Raw genomic sequence first — 16,414 nt, 5'->3', positions numbered from 1 at the left:
AGAAATTTTCTCATGAAATTTCGGCCAGTGTATGGGACCGGTGCCCACCTAGCATCGTGATGTACTTGGGGAGCTACGATAGGTAGCGAAAGCCGGTTGCGAAAGCCAGATATAACGACTGGGGGAATCATTGTGCTAACCACACGATACTTCCATTCTAGTTGGATGATCGTCCACCTTTCTTTTGGCATGTGGACGTGAGGCCAGCAGCCGGCTGGTCGGTCTGGACTCTTCACGGAGTGTAGCGCCACGGATTATTAATAGCAGGAAATTTTGCCTGGATATTTTTAAATGCTTCAGTTTTATAATTTATCCCTTTAATAAAATTCTTCATTAACCCTAACTTATTGTGTAAAAGGGGTAAAATTACTTCGCTTTGAGGTACAAGGGGTTGATGTATAATATTTTTCTTCCTTGGCTCTAGTGATTGTCGTTTTATTTTATAATGCTTATCTCGAGCGCCAGTCCACACTTGTGGAGTAACGGTCAGCGCTTCTGCCGCGAAACCAGATGGCCCGGGTTCGAATCGCGATCGGGGCAAGTTACCTGGTTGAGGTTTTTTCCGGAATTTTCCCTCAACCCAATAGGAGCAAATGCTGGGTAACTCTCGGTGCTGAACCCCGGACGCATTTCACCGGCATTATCACCTTTATTTCATTCAGACGCTAAATAACCTAGATGAAAAGCGTCGTAAAATAACCCAATAAAATAAAAATAAAATATCTCGAGCGCGACTGTCCAATTCGTACAGAAAGCAGCAAAATTTTGTGTAGCCTAATTGCATTCCAAAAAGCAATGCTGCAACCTTCAAATCCGCACATATAAACCATTCGTACTTTGAATATTGTCATTAAAGCACACTTTAAAGAAATACACGTCTTACACAGAATAGTAACACCACAGAAATATCCTGGTAAACTGAAGCGTTTTCATACGGCGAACCTGTTTCTTCCCCTCCAAATGGAACCGAAAAGGGCAATAAAACAATTTCCGCTTCTAGAAGTGGTTTTGACATGGTGATATATTGCAAAATATAAACTACAGTAATGTAATTAAAGCTCACCGTGAAAGAAATGCACATCTCAAGTAAAATCAGGTAAACTCAGTGAATTTTTACCGCGAACCTGTTTCACTCCCTCGAAATAGACTCGTAGAAGGGCAATAAAATAATTTCCCTTTCTAAAAGTGCTTCTAACATGGTGCCCTACTTATACTAATATTGTTCTCACATAATGGGTCTTCACATTTGTAAAACAAAATAGTTACACACGAAATACGGTGATTTTTTAAACAAACTGCATAGAAAATTAATTATATTGTGCATCTCGAAAACCCTAAGTGATGGAACATTTTGCTTGTTATTTATTAATTCAGGAGGTCGAAATTAGTAAGAATTTGTTAGTATTATGTCTGGCGCGAAATGACTGTTGATCAGTGTAATTTGTAGTAAGCCTAATTCTCTGCTCTATACTATCACTCATTATTGATTTAATATATTATTTTTCTTTATTGTGAGTCGTGAAGTAGTCATAAACATAAAAAATGACGTTTGTGCAGTACATTTTAATTTTAAGACTCTTTCAATCGTATAGACTTTTAGGAGTTTGCGTCCTTAGGAAATAATAAGCAAATACAATAGAATTTTTCATATAGACAGTCCTCTTTCATTGACGCCATTTTCTAGCCTAGGCCAGTTTTCCAAACCCACACAGCCAACAAATCAGTTGTCGCGAGCAGACAGTTTTAAGCTGTCGCGAGGCGTTGTAAAGCAAAACGTAGCGTCGCGCCGCGCCGCGCCGTGTAGCGTCGCGTCTGATTCTGTGTGCACCCGGCCTTATGAAGCGATCAGTGGTTATGACGTCAGAGCTTGCAGTAAGACCTTTAATATTTCACAAACTAAAAGGTGTAGAGAGATGAGACAAACGCCGTTAATCTAAGTATTACTTAGGTAAACATCCTATAATATAATAAAAATTTCGAATTTTATCGCGGACTGCTCCTTTAATTTTCTAATTAACCATGCATTTAATCACAAAACGTAATATAGGTTTTCTATTCATTTCAGTGTACCCTATCGTCCCTTTCAATCCGCAAGGTTCTTTCACTTTCACCCTGTATGAGCATCACATTCGACGTAATACATTTTTGCACATATCGAAGAATATTTTAATGGGAGTTTCGGGAAATTGCAATCAAAGTTCAGTATAATTTAATCACCTTGGATACCAGGGTTTTAAAAATGGCGTTACAGCAGCTGCCAAGGCCATAAATAAAGGGTTCAGAACCATAGTGGGCCAAGCGCCATATATTAAAAATGTAGAAAACAAGGGTTAAAATTAAGTTATTACCACAATTTAATGGAAACATATAGCAAGTAATATAAAGTATGCACATTAAAACTAAATGATACGTCAATCTTCATTAAATAATAGTATTCACTTAATTTTAATCCCTGCGTTCTCCGTTTTTAATAAATGGGACATGGCCCACTATGGCTCTGAACCCTTCAAATAAGCATTAAATTTAAGTAATATATTTTTCACATATCAAAGATCATTGTAAAAGGTTTTTTTTTTAATTTAGCGGTTTTTCACCATATTCAACTACTGTGTCTGAGAAGATAGTTTTATTACAAAATTCCTAATTTGCTTAAAATCACTGTGATCATACGCAGTTATTAAGTTGTGGCTTTAAACTAACAGAATTGATGCGAAATTGTTTACAAATCAGAGTATCAGGTAGAAAATTATATGCTTTTCTGTATAGGCCTACAATTTCATTTGACAGGAAATACTTAAATATATATACCGAAAATTTAAGGTATGAACACTCCTCAGGATTTGTAGATAAAAGAAAAACTTTCGATTTACAGTGGTGGAGGGAAATGATGAAGTGCCCCACCTGCGCTTAATCTTCTTAAGGCAGGGCTATACATTGTTCTAAAAATCGAACAATATTAAGAAACTATGTATTACGCAATACCATATTACGTACAGTAAAAATAATAGGATTCTAAACTTCAAGTAGAGACAATCAAAGAATAAAAATTTATTTTTCTTCTCCTTCTTCCTTTTCTTCTCCCTCCGTGACAAATCTGACAGCTACAGTGGTTGCTTGTCGATTCAGTTCTGTTCAGAGATGATGGCATTCTTGTATCTCAGCCGCGGCCTTCCTGAAGTCATTCTTGTTGAGGTATCCAATTTCCACAAATCTGTTGTCCTCCATTATACTTACGTGTTCGTTTCTTTCACTAATTGAAAGGTTTGTCGGTCCAATTTTTCATTCATCTAGTAACAGAACTACGGTACGAAATGTGTCTCCTAAAGATTTCCGTGTTGTTGTTGTTTCTGTTGTTTCGTTAAATTTGTTCTGATTTGTAAGTTTTTATTTGTCATTCACAGTCGTAAATTAATACCAGTGTTATGATAGACTCATTATACTCTTACATTATATATTCATAGTTTTACATTTATATTATTTTCAAAATCATACTGTTTAGGCATCCAGATATTTTGTTTGCAGTGCTTGCTTGACGTACGAAATCATCTGTGATTCTGATGCTGCTATTGACTTTTACACCTAAGTCTTTGAATGTCATCACGTATTTTATAATTTTATCTTTTACTTCTGGTTCAATGTGATATAGCTCCTTAAACACTACAATTTATTTGGCTATAATTATAGAAATTTCCACATTCTACTCCTTTGAAATAATTCTGAATTGTGTACAGCATTTGTAGGTCATCTTCGGTTTGAGCTATAAGTCGTCAACAAAGCTGATTGCACTGGTCTGTATTTTGAAACTTTTTTTCTGTTGTTTTGCATATGATAAGCGATTCTTAACGGATTTTTTATTCTCAATTAGAAAATAATCTCCAATTTTTTCCAACACGTCAAGTTTTCATACAAATCGTTAAAATGTGAACAAATGCTAATAAATTAATTAGAATTTGAATTAGAATTAGAATTAGAATTAGAATTAGAATTAGAATTAGGATTAGAATTAGCCACGAAATCCCATGAAGGGCAAGGGCCTCCTGACTATTCAGGGTGGCTTGTCAAGCAGTTCCCGGTTAGCCACTCCGGGAATGATGGTCACATTTGTAATGTCATAGTTGAGGGGTCCACTGTTCACTAGTCACTGTTTGGGTTGCAAGTCACTTTGTGATGAGCTTCCATTGTTGTCTGTCTTTCGCTGTTCTTGACCATAGATGGCCGAATCTTGATCTAAGTTCGTCTGCCTACCTTGTCTTCTGTCTTCCAGCGTTCCGTTTGCCAACCCTTGGCTCCCATGTCGTAAGGATGTGTGTCCACCGGTTCTCGTTGAGTCGCATCACGTGTCCTGCCCATTTCTTCTTCAGCTTGTCGGCCGTTTCTGCTGCATCTTTGAGATGTGTTTGACTCCTTATGTCTTCGTTACGTAGTCTGTGTCTAAGAGTGATGTTCAGCATCTTCCTCTCCATTTTCCGTTGGCACTTTCTCAGCATGTCCCGCTCTCTTTCCGTTAGAGACCATGTCTGTGCTCCGTATAGGACAAAGAGTTTGTAATACTTACTAGAGACACACACCCGTGAGTGGCAGGCAAGAAAAATGTCACAAATTGAATCGGCTAGCATCCGCCATTAAAGGGAGTGTTCGCGGCGCAAAATTCGAAAACGGTACCACAATACATTGATGTAGCCTGGTGATAGACACTGTTTTAAACATCTTTTACAAATGATGAGTCGTGATGAAATAAACATGAATGGCAGAGGAGCGCTATATTTATTAAAGTATTATATAGGTTCATCTTTGGCGATATTCTAAAAATTAAATTAAATCACCCATATACACTCGGGACAATTATGTGAAATATTGAATAATCGCAATGTCAGCATTAATTTTCAGTATTACTAGTATTGTTTTAAGGACATACTAATGGATATTTACTGTAATATTTAAAATGATCTATATTTCAGTCCTTTCATGCAAAGGAAGAGGAAGGTATATGGTGCTTAGAAAATATTTAGTGGTGAAATATGAGATCATAAACATTCTGGAAACAGATTTAAAATATAATGAGAATAAATTTTATCATAAAACAATCTATTCATTGTGTAGTTGATGACCACCAAGTTAGAGGTCAGTACAGACTTTTTAATTAGTAGCGGCAATAGTAGGCCCAGGAGTAGTGGTAATAGGCCTAGTAGTAGTGGTAATAATAGACCTAGTAAAAGGTATCCCCGTAACATGCCATGAAGGCATTTGGGGGGCATGGAGGTAGAGCCCCATGCGTTCCATGACCTCGGCACTAGAATGAGGTGGTGTGGTCGGCACCACGCTCTGACCGCCTTTTACCCCCGGGAAAGACCCGGTACTCAATTTTATAGGAGGCTGAGTGAACCTCGGGGCCGTTCTGAAAGTTTGGCAACGAGAAAAAATCCTGTCAACACCTGGGAACGAACCCCGGACCTTCCAGTCAATAATAGACCTAGTAGTAATGGTAATAGGCCTAGTAGTAATGGTAATAGGAGGCCTAGTTTCGATAGTAACTTATTAGTAGACCTAGTAGTAGTGATAATAGGAGGCCTAGTTTCGATAGTAACTTATTAGTAGGCCTAGTAGTGGTGGTAATAGTAGGACTAGTAGTAATGGTAATAGTAGGCCTAGTAGTAGTGGTAATATTAGGTCTAGTAGTAGTGGTAATAATAGACCTAGTAGTAGTGGTAATAATAGATCTAGTAGTAGTAGTAGTAATAGTAGGCCTAGTAGTAGTGGTAATAGTAGGCCTAGTAGTAGTGGTAATAGTAGGTGTAGTAGTAGTGGTGGTAGTAGTAGGTCTAGTTTTTGTGGTAATAGTAGGTCTAGTTTTTGTGGCAATAGTAGGCCTAGTAGTAATGGCAATAGTAGGCCTATTGGTAGTAGTGGTAATAGTAGACCTAGTAGTAGTGGTAATAATAGGCCTAGTAGTAGTGGTAATAGTAGGCCTAGTAGTAGTGGTAATAATAGGTCTAGTAGTAGTGGTAATAATAGGCCTAGTAGTACCGGTAGTGGTAATAGTAGGCCTAGTAGCAGTAGTAATAGTAGGCCTAGTAGCAGTGATAATAGTAGGCCTAGTAGTAGTGGTAATAATAGGTCTAGTAGTAGTGGTAATAATAGACCTAGTAGTAGTGGTAATAATAGACCTAGTAGTAGTAGTAATAGTAGGCCTAGTAGTAGTGGTAATAGTAGGCCTAGTAGTAGTGGTAATAGTAGGTGTAGTAGTAGTGGTAGTAGTAGGTCTAGTTTTTGTGGTAATAGTAGGTCTAGTTTTTGTGGCAATAGTAGGCCTAGTAGTAATGGCAATAGTAGGCCTATTGGTAGTAGTGGTAATAGTAGACCTAGTAGTAGTGGTAATACTAGGCCTAGTAGTAGTGGTAATAATAGGTCTAGTAGTAGTGGTAATAATAGGCCTAGTAGTACCGGTAGTGGTAATAGTAGGCCTAGTAGCAGTAGTAATAGTAAGCCTAGTAGCAGTGGTAATAGTAGGTGTAGTAGTAGTGGTAGTAGTAGGTCTAGTTTTTGTGGTAATAATAGACCTAGTAGTAGTGGTAATAATAGACCTAGTAGTAGTAGTAATAGTAGGCCTAGTAGTAGTGGTAATAGTAGGCCTAGTAGTAGTGGTAATAGTAGGTGTAGTAGTAGTGGTGGTAGTAGTAGGTCTAGTTTTTGTGGTAATAGTAGGTCTAGTTTTTGTGGCAATAGTAGGCCTAGTAGTAATGGCAATAGTAGGCCTATTGGTAGTAGTGGTAATAGTAGACCTAGTAGTAGTGGTAATACTAGGCCTAGTAGTAGTGGTAATAGTAGGCCTAGTAGTAGTGGTAATAATAGGTCTAGTAGTAGTGGTAATAATAGGCATAGTAGTACCGGTAGTGGTAATAGTAGGCCTAGTAGCAGTAGTAATAGTAGGCCTAGTAGCAGTGATAATAGTAGGCCTAGTAGTAGTGGTAATAATAGGTCTAGTAGTAGTGGTAATAATAGGCCTAGTAGTACCGGTAGTGGTAATAGTAGGCCTAGTAGCAGTAGTAATAGTAAGCCTAGTAGCAGTGGTAATAGTAGGTGTAGTAGTAGTGGTAGTAGTAGGTCTAGTTTTTGTGGTAATAGTAGGTCTAGTTTTTGTGGCAACAGTAGACCTAGTAGTAGTGGTAATAATAGGCCTAGTAGTAGTGATAATAGTAGGCCTAGTATTAGTGGTAATAGTACGCCTAGTTTTGTGGTAATGGTACGCCTAGTAGTAGTGGTAATAATAGGCCTAGTAGTAGTAGTAATAGTAGGCCTAGTTTTGGTGGTATTAGTAAGCCTAGTAGTAGTGAGACCTAGTTAGTAGTAGTGGTAATAATAGGTCTAGTAGTAGTGGTAATAGTAGGCCTAGTAGTAGTAGTCATAGTAGAACTAGTAGTAGTGGTAATAATAGGCATAACTAGGCCATCACTAATTTCTTTGCATTTCATACAACCAAAAACTAGAAGTACATACTGTACAATACGGAAATTACATGATTAATTCATTTATTGTGAAACAAAACCGTTTTAGACAGATATAGTCTGAGGATTTTCGTATGCACTCTGCTATTATAATCCACTGTAATATGATGGCACCTAACCCTTACAGACAGACATTGTTGAAACCAACCTTATAAACCTGATTAATGTGTTTCTGGAAAAACTTTATCCAAGAAATATTCCGACATTCTGTAAACACATTCAAAGGAGGAACTGCATTTGGAACATTCTTTCAAATATTAAGATATTATGCATGCTTTCCTGAGCATCCTACAATAGTAGCTATGTTCGAACAATTATTTGCGACGCAGTATTTCACCATTTTCTTATTATTTCCCTTCAAGTGTACTTATATTTATTCGTACTCCTCAAGAGGCATGAACTGCTGGCACTCCCGGCGAAGCATCAACTTCCTTTAATGGCGGCAGAACAGCGGTTCAATTTTGTACGCGAAACTAGCGCCGTTGGTGTCTCTAGTTATATATTACAAACTCTTTGGTATAGGAGAACTGGAAGGATGCAGCTGTTCATTACTCCGCTTCTTAATTTTAAATTTTATGTCTTGCCTGTCAGAATGAAACTGAGGCTCCAAAATCTCTTCCATGCGTTTCCGATTCATCTTTGAATCTCGTTCTGTCGTCTATTGTGAAAGGACATTAGTTGACAGAGGTAGATGTAGTCAGTCACGTAGTCTAGTTGTCTGCTTCCTATTGTGATTGGTATTTTGGAGTTGTTAGTCATAACTTTTATTTCCTGTGGGTTTACTGCCTAGAAATGAAGATGTAGCTTTGTGCATCGTCATGAAAATTATTTTCAACAGGATTTTATGAGAAAAACTGGACTACAATTTGTTATTAACCATTAACAATTACATTCCTCGAACACTGTTCAGAGTTCAGAGTCCTGGTTGAGTGTTAGAGAAGGCCGTATGGCCTTAACTCTGCCAGGTTAAATAAATCATTATAATTATTATTATTATTATTATTATTATTATTATTATTATTATTATTATTATTATTATTATTATTATTATTAGTAGTAGTAGTAGTAGTAGTAGTCCATTTTCAATATCTAGCAATCAGCCACCATTTCATCACTCCACTCCCCTCTATATCTCATTTCCATTTTTTGATATCCTGGTGAAATCTTTCATCTTGTTTCTCATTAAAATCTCCTAAGTTGTCAGTAAAATAATGTAGATGGGAATAAAGGAAATTTACTTTGACACTCATGTTTCAACCAATCTGTTGGACCTTGTAACATCACTATGTTAACTTAATATGATCTTTTTTAGTTCCAAGGAAATTAAATCAACATTTCGGAACTCATACCAGGCATCCTTTACATTTCTACTCATAGTATTCTTGAAATGCCCGTCCATCAATTTTCGAATTTATGGGCCAATGAATATACCAGCTTCAGGTTTTTTTTCATAGGTTAATGAGGAAATTATCCACTGTCCTTATCTAGACCTTTCACACATCGTTTCCATTGAACCTAATTTCACACATTTGGATATTTTTATTAAATAACACTATTATTCTGTATTCTCACTGAATTTGAGAACTGCTGACACACTGCACTTTTACACGACAATGAACAATACGCGACTGAACTCCCAAGTTTAAAACGACTTTCAAAGGGAGGCAGGTTATCTCTGAAGGGTTTTAAATTTGTAGTCTCACAGACTGGGTCGCACTTCCATAAATCTGTATACCTGACCCTGTGTCAATTAACTCCCTCACGGTTTATTTCATTAATAAGCTCCTAAAAGAATAAATATTTTCTTCAATAAATTTAACTTTCTGTTAATACAGTAGATGATGTTGGGTGGAGACATATAAGAATCCTGAACAATAAACAACGGATGTCTTACACGCAGCTTATTCTTTCACATTTTAATTAACAAAGCTGAAATTATAAAACTGCCGTGCCTTTCAAATACTTGTTTTTAACAAACGTCAAGCACAGAAAAATAATAATTGAAAAATATTAGAAACATAAAACTTGGAACTGTGAAAAATTCTAATATAGTAGGCCAATACGAAAACGGGTTTCATTTTTGCTATCAGCATGAAATTCTGATTCAGAAATACTATTTCTTTTTTAAATAACAAAACCCATGCATGTCAGTGCTATCAATACTTATTTTTGCCTAGTTTAACGTTTTATTTAACTTATGTCTTTAATTTATTAATAATCTCACGAATTATTGTTGTGAACGTCATGGGACCTATAATCGTCTTCTGATATTCCTTGTTGCATTACTGTTTCTTTAGACGTTTTGTATTCAGTTTTGAAAACCGTGATATTTCCTGAATAAATTTCTTTAAATGACTTTAATGAGACTTTTAACTATATTTTATAGTTTAAATATACTCGTAATATAAGTGTAAATGACATACGCAAATAATATTTTGAAAAACTTCAAGGAATAGTAAAATACCGATATTTTTAATCTACTTAAAATGCTCATTTCTTTACGTGGCTATTTATTTATATTTTGCTTTTTTACGATATTTTAAATTTGTGTGGGAAAATATGCAGAAAAATTAACGCTTTTTAATGTCATATTTTAATTTCAAATACTGACTGCTGAAATTGTTAAATAAATAAATACGTAGTTAAATAATACACTTATGTCACCAGATTTCAAAGAGTCAGTTGCTATACAGTACAGTTGAGATATTTATCTAGTCATTGCAGATCTACATTTCGAGTAAAAATGTCTGTTTTAACAATGTCACAATATATGAGGCGAACTATATAATTCCTAACAATTTTCTAAATTCTCAGTAATAACTATAGAAGATTCCAGGGAAAGCATTGGTTTTGTGTGTCTTGTCTAATACACTGTAGAAGCTCTATGGCAGATAGAAATTTAAAAAAAATCTGGAATTCTTTATAGTATATTTCACATAGGTAATCACTAATGTGTGTATATTTATAATATTTTCCCTATTTTAAAACAGCATTATTTGTTTCCTTATTATGTTGTATGATGCTCGAAAACATTGATACTCCGACAACAATAATAATTGGATGTTAAACAAAAATAAAAAAAAAACTGTCCGTAGGAATACCTCACCTAAACGTCTCGATAACTTTTATCAACAATATTTTTATAACTTGAATAGTTTTATGCATTTGTACTACGTAAGTGATTAAAATGTAACAATCTGAATATTAAATCAAGTAAAATTATCCGATAAATTTCAGGGACAAATTGGAAGAACTAATACGAAGACAATTTCAAGCAAAGTTCTGAAATATAAATTCAAGAATAAACAATCATAAATCAAGCAAAAGTATCCGATAAATTTCAGGGACAAATTGGAAGAACTAATCCAAAGACAATTCCAAGCCAAGTTCTGAAATATAAATTCAAGAGTAAAACAATCATGAGAAACCCGTAAAAAAAATTGAATAAAACCATAATAAACCAGATGATATGATAAATATAGATTTCATTATTTACTTTCAAATGGAGCATACTCGAAAAAAGACAATTAGAACTCTTATAGTATGTTTATTATTATTATTATTATTATTATTATTATTATTATTATTATTATTATTATTATTATTATTTTATATACATTGTATATGTTGTATCAAGAAGTCAACTGGAAATACTTGTTACTTATTACGATTCTATTTTTAAATTGTATCAGTTGGTATTCTCATTAATTTAATTATCTTTTGTATAGTTATTTATTTTTCTAAGTTATTGAATTAGTTTCTTTTTAAAATATAGTTACTTTAATTTCACGTGCGATATTATTCTTCTCTAGTGTTAATATTATATTATATAATTCCATTGCCGCTGTAATTATATTTTAGTTCCTATTTTATTTTACTTATTTATTTATATTATTATTATTATTTTTTATTTTAATATTATATCTGAACTGCGACCGAGCACGAGCGCTGCTCTTTCGGTCTCAAATTTTGTTAATACTACTGTATCTTCTTTCTATATTGCTTGTATTATCTTAGTTGTATTTCTCTTTGTTTTGTTTTGTTTGGTAATTATATTTCTTTATTCTGTATATTTTGTAATTATATTTCTTTACTCTGTATATTTGAATTTAAATAAATAAATTAAATTAAATAAAAATTTAATTATCACTTTCAAGGCATAATTTATTAATGCTTAGAAATGTGTATAGTCTTCTATTAAAATAATATAACTTAGGACTAGGGATTACCATTCTGGACCGTATGAGAAGCGAACACAATGGTGAGGTTGGAAATATAATTTGGTGAAAATATCCGACTACATGATATGAAAATTAATTTTTCGTAGCGTTCATAGACGATGAGACCGAATATCTTAGTAGAGAATTATAATTTTTTTCATGTCATTGAAACTCCCAGTCCCTTGCAAAAGGAAGTAAGTTATAATAAGATCTATTTCATGATTTGTCATAAAAGTACGATCTTATAAATTAATACCTAGAAATAAGACATAAAATATTTAATGCGAACATTAAAATAGAAGGCATCGAAAGACCATGTAATAAGTATGTAAAAAGAATGAATATAAAACTGCATTCGAGATAGATTATTAATTGCGATAGTAAAGGAAGTCTGGATATGTGAAAAGAAAGACTAGGAGAATTGGAGACGCAATAAATTTTATTTCAGTGCATTGAAGTAGATGATGAATGCAATTATGGCGAGACTGGAATCTTTCATTAACATCACCCACATCACCTGTTGACGTGAACGAGAACAAAATGCTTTATTCGTGTGAATAAAATAATTTGGAATTTGATTATAAAATTATTAATTATAAAATATAATGTAGCAATTACAAATTATAAACATGTAATATTATAAAATATATTATAAATTATAAACCAATGTTAACTATTTCATTTAAGTTTTCCTTACTACGCATTTGATTACATTCCTAAAGGTTCGTAGTTAAACAGAATATTTGGAGTCATGTAGTCAGGTGGTATGCCTAAGTCTGTCGGACTACAAGTTGCCGGAATTATTATTTTTAATGTCTGTTCATACTTTGCAGGTATTTTAATTAATTCTTAATACAATCTCAATTGTTATAATTTTCTTTTATAGACACTTTAATTTTCCTTAGAAGGATATTTTAACACATTTCAGACCTGTTATTATTTTGTTACGAAATTTATTTGAAGACAATCTGTGGCCATTATTTGTTATTTTTATTTAAATTTTAAATTTTTTATTGGTAGAATTGCTGTATTATTATATTGTATGGTTAAGGGGTTAGATACAGCTGACAGCAGTAAAAGTTTTGGAAATATTCAACATTTTTTTTCCTCCATTACTGTATCTTGTACAATAATAAAAATTGGTATATGTGAAACACTGTCCTTCTGCTATATGAAAAAAAATATTTTTATGATTTTAAAAATTATTTATTTTTTTTTTTTCAAAATTCAAAATGGTGGCAGTTTACTGTGCAGTGACGAAGCGTTTCCCTCATAACTCACAAAGTTGTTAATTTTTTCATGTTCTCTCTCTTTTATTGTATTGCTGAAACATATATTTACACTTTCCTGCTCCTTCAACTACATTCCTTACTAATAATATTATTTTTATTTTGTGTTAGAAGAAAATACTGATATTTAAACATTTTTTTTAAGAATTTATTTTTCATCAAACAATCTGTCAAAGGTAGACACGTGATCTTGAGTCATATTATAGATATGACATGCATAAATGCACACAAAAAAATTCATCACAGAATATTGGATAGTTTTTTAGTTATGTGGGATAAGCTTCATCACTGCACAGTGAACTGAGTTTTGAAAAGAAAAAAGTAAATAATTTTTTTTAAATCGTAAAGATATTTTTTTATATAGCAGAAGGACAGTATTTGACACATACTAATTTTCATTATTGTACAGGATACAGTAATGGAGGAAAAAAATGTTGAATATTTCCAAAATGTTACTGCTATAAGCTGTACCTAACCCCTTAAGGAATTATGGACGATTTTGGAAAGCTGTTGTAGGCGATCACTTTCCGTGTAACACTGTTTGAATGATCTGAGAAAATTTATACTAATAGAACTGCAGCTTCTTTAGATATGGAATATCCGATAGTAACATACAATCTGAATATTAAAATCCATGTACTACATACGTCTCTTCCAGGTCTGATCCGCAGGTCTGATCATGTATGGGTCACTTTTCACTCCATAGAGCAGGGACATACATGAGATAGCACCTCATTTCGATCGTTTTGCCTAACGGGTTACAGACGAAGAGCCTGAAGACAATAGGTGTCTCCTTCATAGGGGTTGCCATCGCGCCTAAAAAACCTGGTCCAGCCCACCGGATGAAGGGTGTGGTGTTAGGGGTGAAAGAAAAGGGAGTGGTTACTGTTAGTTCACCGGACGAGTTTGCAATACCTCTGTAGCTATCTCAATTTGCGAATAATTTACATCTACCATGTGTAATAATTTTTTAAAACGTAGCAGCCTTTCCTTGCAGTCGAGCTACAGTTGTAACGATCTTTATTGTATGGATAGGCATGCCTGCGAAGGATAACGTTTTGGTACATAACATTTTAATGAATTCACAGATAAGCGAATACTTGCACATATTTGATGCTGACTCAAACTCTGTAGCTGACCTTAAAATTTTTATCAATGGGACTTTTGAAAATAATGTATTGTGGAAGGTGAATTAATAAATTATTACGAAATTCACGCATATGCGAAGAATATATTGCGAAAATTTATACATTATAGGTTCACATAATCAGCCACTTAAAACGCCTGTTTTCAGATTGGTCGCTAAGATGTTTGTCACTATGGCTTCTTTGTTAAAGGAGACTATACTGGAACTATTTACGTAAAAAAATGTCAGATTGAAGCAATAGATTATAATTTAGGACTATATATTCCCAAATGTTCTCTTAATTATAATTAACATCACGAAACTTCCCCGAACACAAAGTAATATTTTTTTTTCGTGTGCGCAGAATGCGTTTAGTCTTTATACATTAGAATCTCACTTTTCTTTATAGTTTCGCTTAGGAGTATCTAACGCATTGTGTTCGTAACTGGAAACTTGTCAATTCTGTAGCATGTTTCACAACATTCTTCCGGATTACATAATTCGAGAACTGTCAGTACAGCCCGTTACTGCAAATACTTTGAAAACTCGGTCAGCATTGTGTTTATCCTCGCAGAGTTCTGGGGATTTTGGTGGTTATGGCGTTTTCTATCGCATTTATTATTACTCTTTAAAAGTTGAAATTAATACAATTTTAGCTATTTGTGATTAAAATGAATAAGGAGCAAAATAATGCATTTAAAATTCATACAACATACAAAGTTTAGAATTCACGTCACACTTAGCGAGAGTTGAATAGCCGCGATGCCGGGTGAATGGGTAGATTATACAAACCTATCAAGTCTAAAAAGAAAATACAGCCTACTTGATTAAGAAGGCGTACGAATTGTATATTGGGTAAAGTGGGTGATCACGATAAAAGCTGGGTAGATTATGTGTGTTGCATCAGATTTGTCGAGGTTGGTCAAATAGTACTGATTCCTGAAAGCTGTTTGCTGTTGCGGTGTTATGGAAAGAATACAGTAATCATATCTATGGTTAAGAGGTGATAACTCGTATCTGTAAATTTGGAGGCGAATAAAAATCTGTAAAAAATTAATTTTTCTAAAAATTTACAAACATTTTATATATGCTTCTGCATTGCAAGATCTTCTACTCAAGGACAAAATTGTGTCAAATTTTGTCAACACCGTTATAATGTAGTTAATCTATATAATAATGTAGTTATTACTCGTCCAAGGCGAGTGGAGCCGCGGGCGTAATGTGAACTATAGCGATGACGCTATACAAACGCAGGAACTGTACTAGTGGCGCTTCGGGCTGCAGGACTCCACTGGCCTCGGTCGAGTAATAGCTAAATTATCACTTCTTAGCCATCGATATCTCGGACTGTTATTTGTGTAACACTGGTTTCTGGCTTTTCTTTAAAGAAGATATACGTTTTATACTCTCTACATTTTTTGTTCAGCCAGAAAGCATGCTACATAGAGTGATTGATTCTCTTCTGATTCGTAAGTCATGCTAAAAATGTGCATGAATAAGGAAACGAACTTTTTCCTCTAGGCTAGAACACGAACACCTTTTACGTCTGATTCTGGATCTGAGTTTGTATAATCAGAAAAGCCGTATTTAATCAGAGTTATGGTCAAGTATTTCGGAAGAGACCTAAATATCAGAAGAGACCTAAATATCAGAAGGAAACCATTTCGCCACAACTTTAAAAAAAAAAAAAAAAAAAAAAAAAATATCTCACAAATTTTCGACTACAAATGTATCATCTTATAAGACATCACATTCTGCCACCATATATTTTTTTAAGTTAACTCGTTTATTGTAGAGATGTAAAGAAACTCATTTAACAGATCGAGAACATATTCCTCATGAGTTTCGTCTCTTTATAGACTCCTTTAATTCAGGTCTAAACCGTCTTATTAGGCCTACCACACAACGGAAACTTCCATCTCTCGAGACCTATGTATTATGATGTGAATATAAAGGAACAGATCAGAACATGGCCATTCCCTTGAGGTTAGAATTATTATTAGCAAATATTGGGAACCTGAAATTCATTGGACTTCTTACTGTAATCCAACCAAGATTAACTAACTTCCATTGCATTTATATGACCAAAAAGTCATTACAAAGTAAAAAAAAAAAATACTTTGAATGAAAGCTTATTGTCAGGAGAATAATAAATGAAGTACAATTCACTTGTAGTCTAGATCTTAACAAAATTATCCTACCACCAATCTACATTAAGTTCAGATTTATAAAAATCAATACCAGAACATTGGGTGAAATGGAAATGGAGTTCAAATT

General features: G+C 34.0%; 1 long non-coding RNA gene across 1 annotated transcript in view; it reads left to right on the top strand.

The window, feature by feature from the left end:
* The window catches only part of LOC138702212 (uncharacterized), a 550,748-nt gene that overhangs the window by 191,048 nt on the left and 343,286 nt on the right, over positions 1-16,414 (top strand). The window lies entirely within an intron of this gene.

This window comes from Periplaneta americana, chromosome 6, assembly GCF_040183065.1.
Source record: "Periplaneta americana isolate PAMFEO1 chromosome 6, P.americana_PAMFEO1_priV1, whole genome shotgun sequence".
Lineage (NCBI taxonomy): Eukaryota > Metazoa > Arthropoda > Insecta > Blattodea > Blattidae > Periplaneta > Periplaneta americana.
This window is presented reverse-complemented; position numbering and strand designations above follow the sequence as displayed.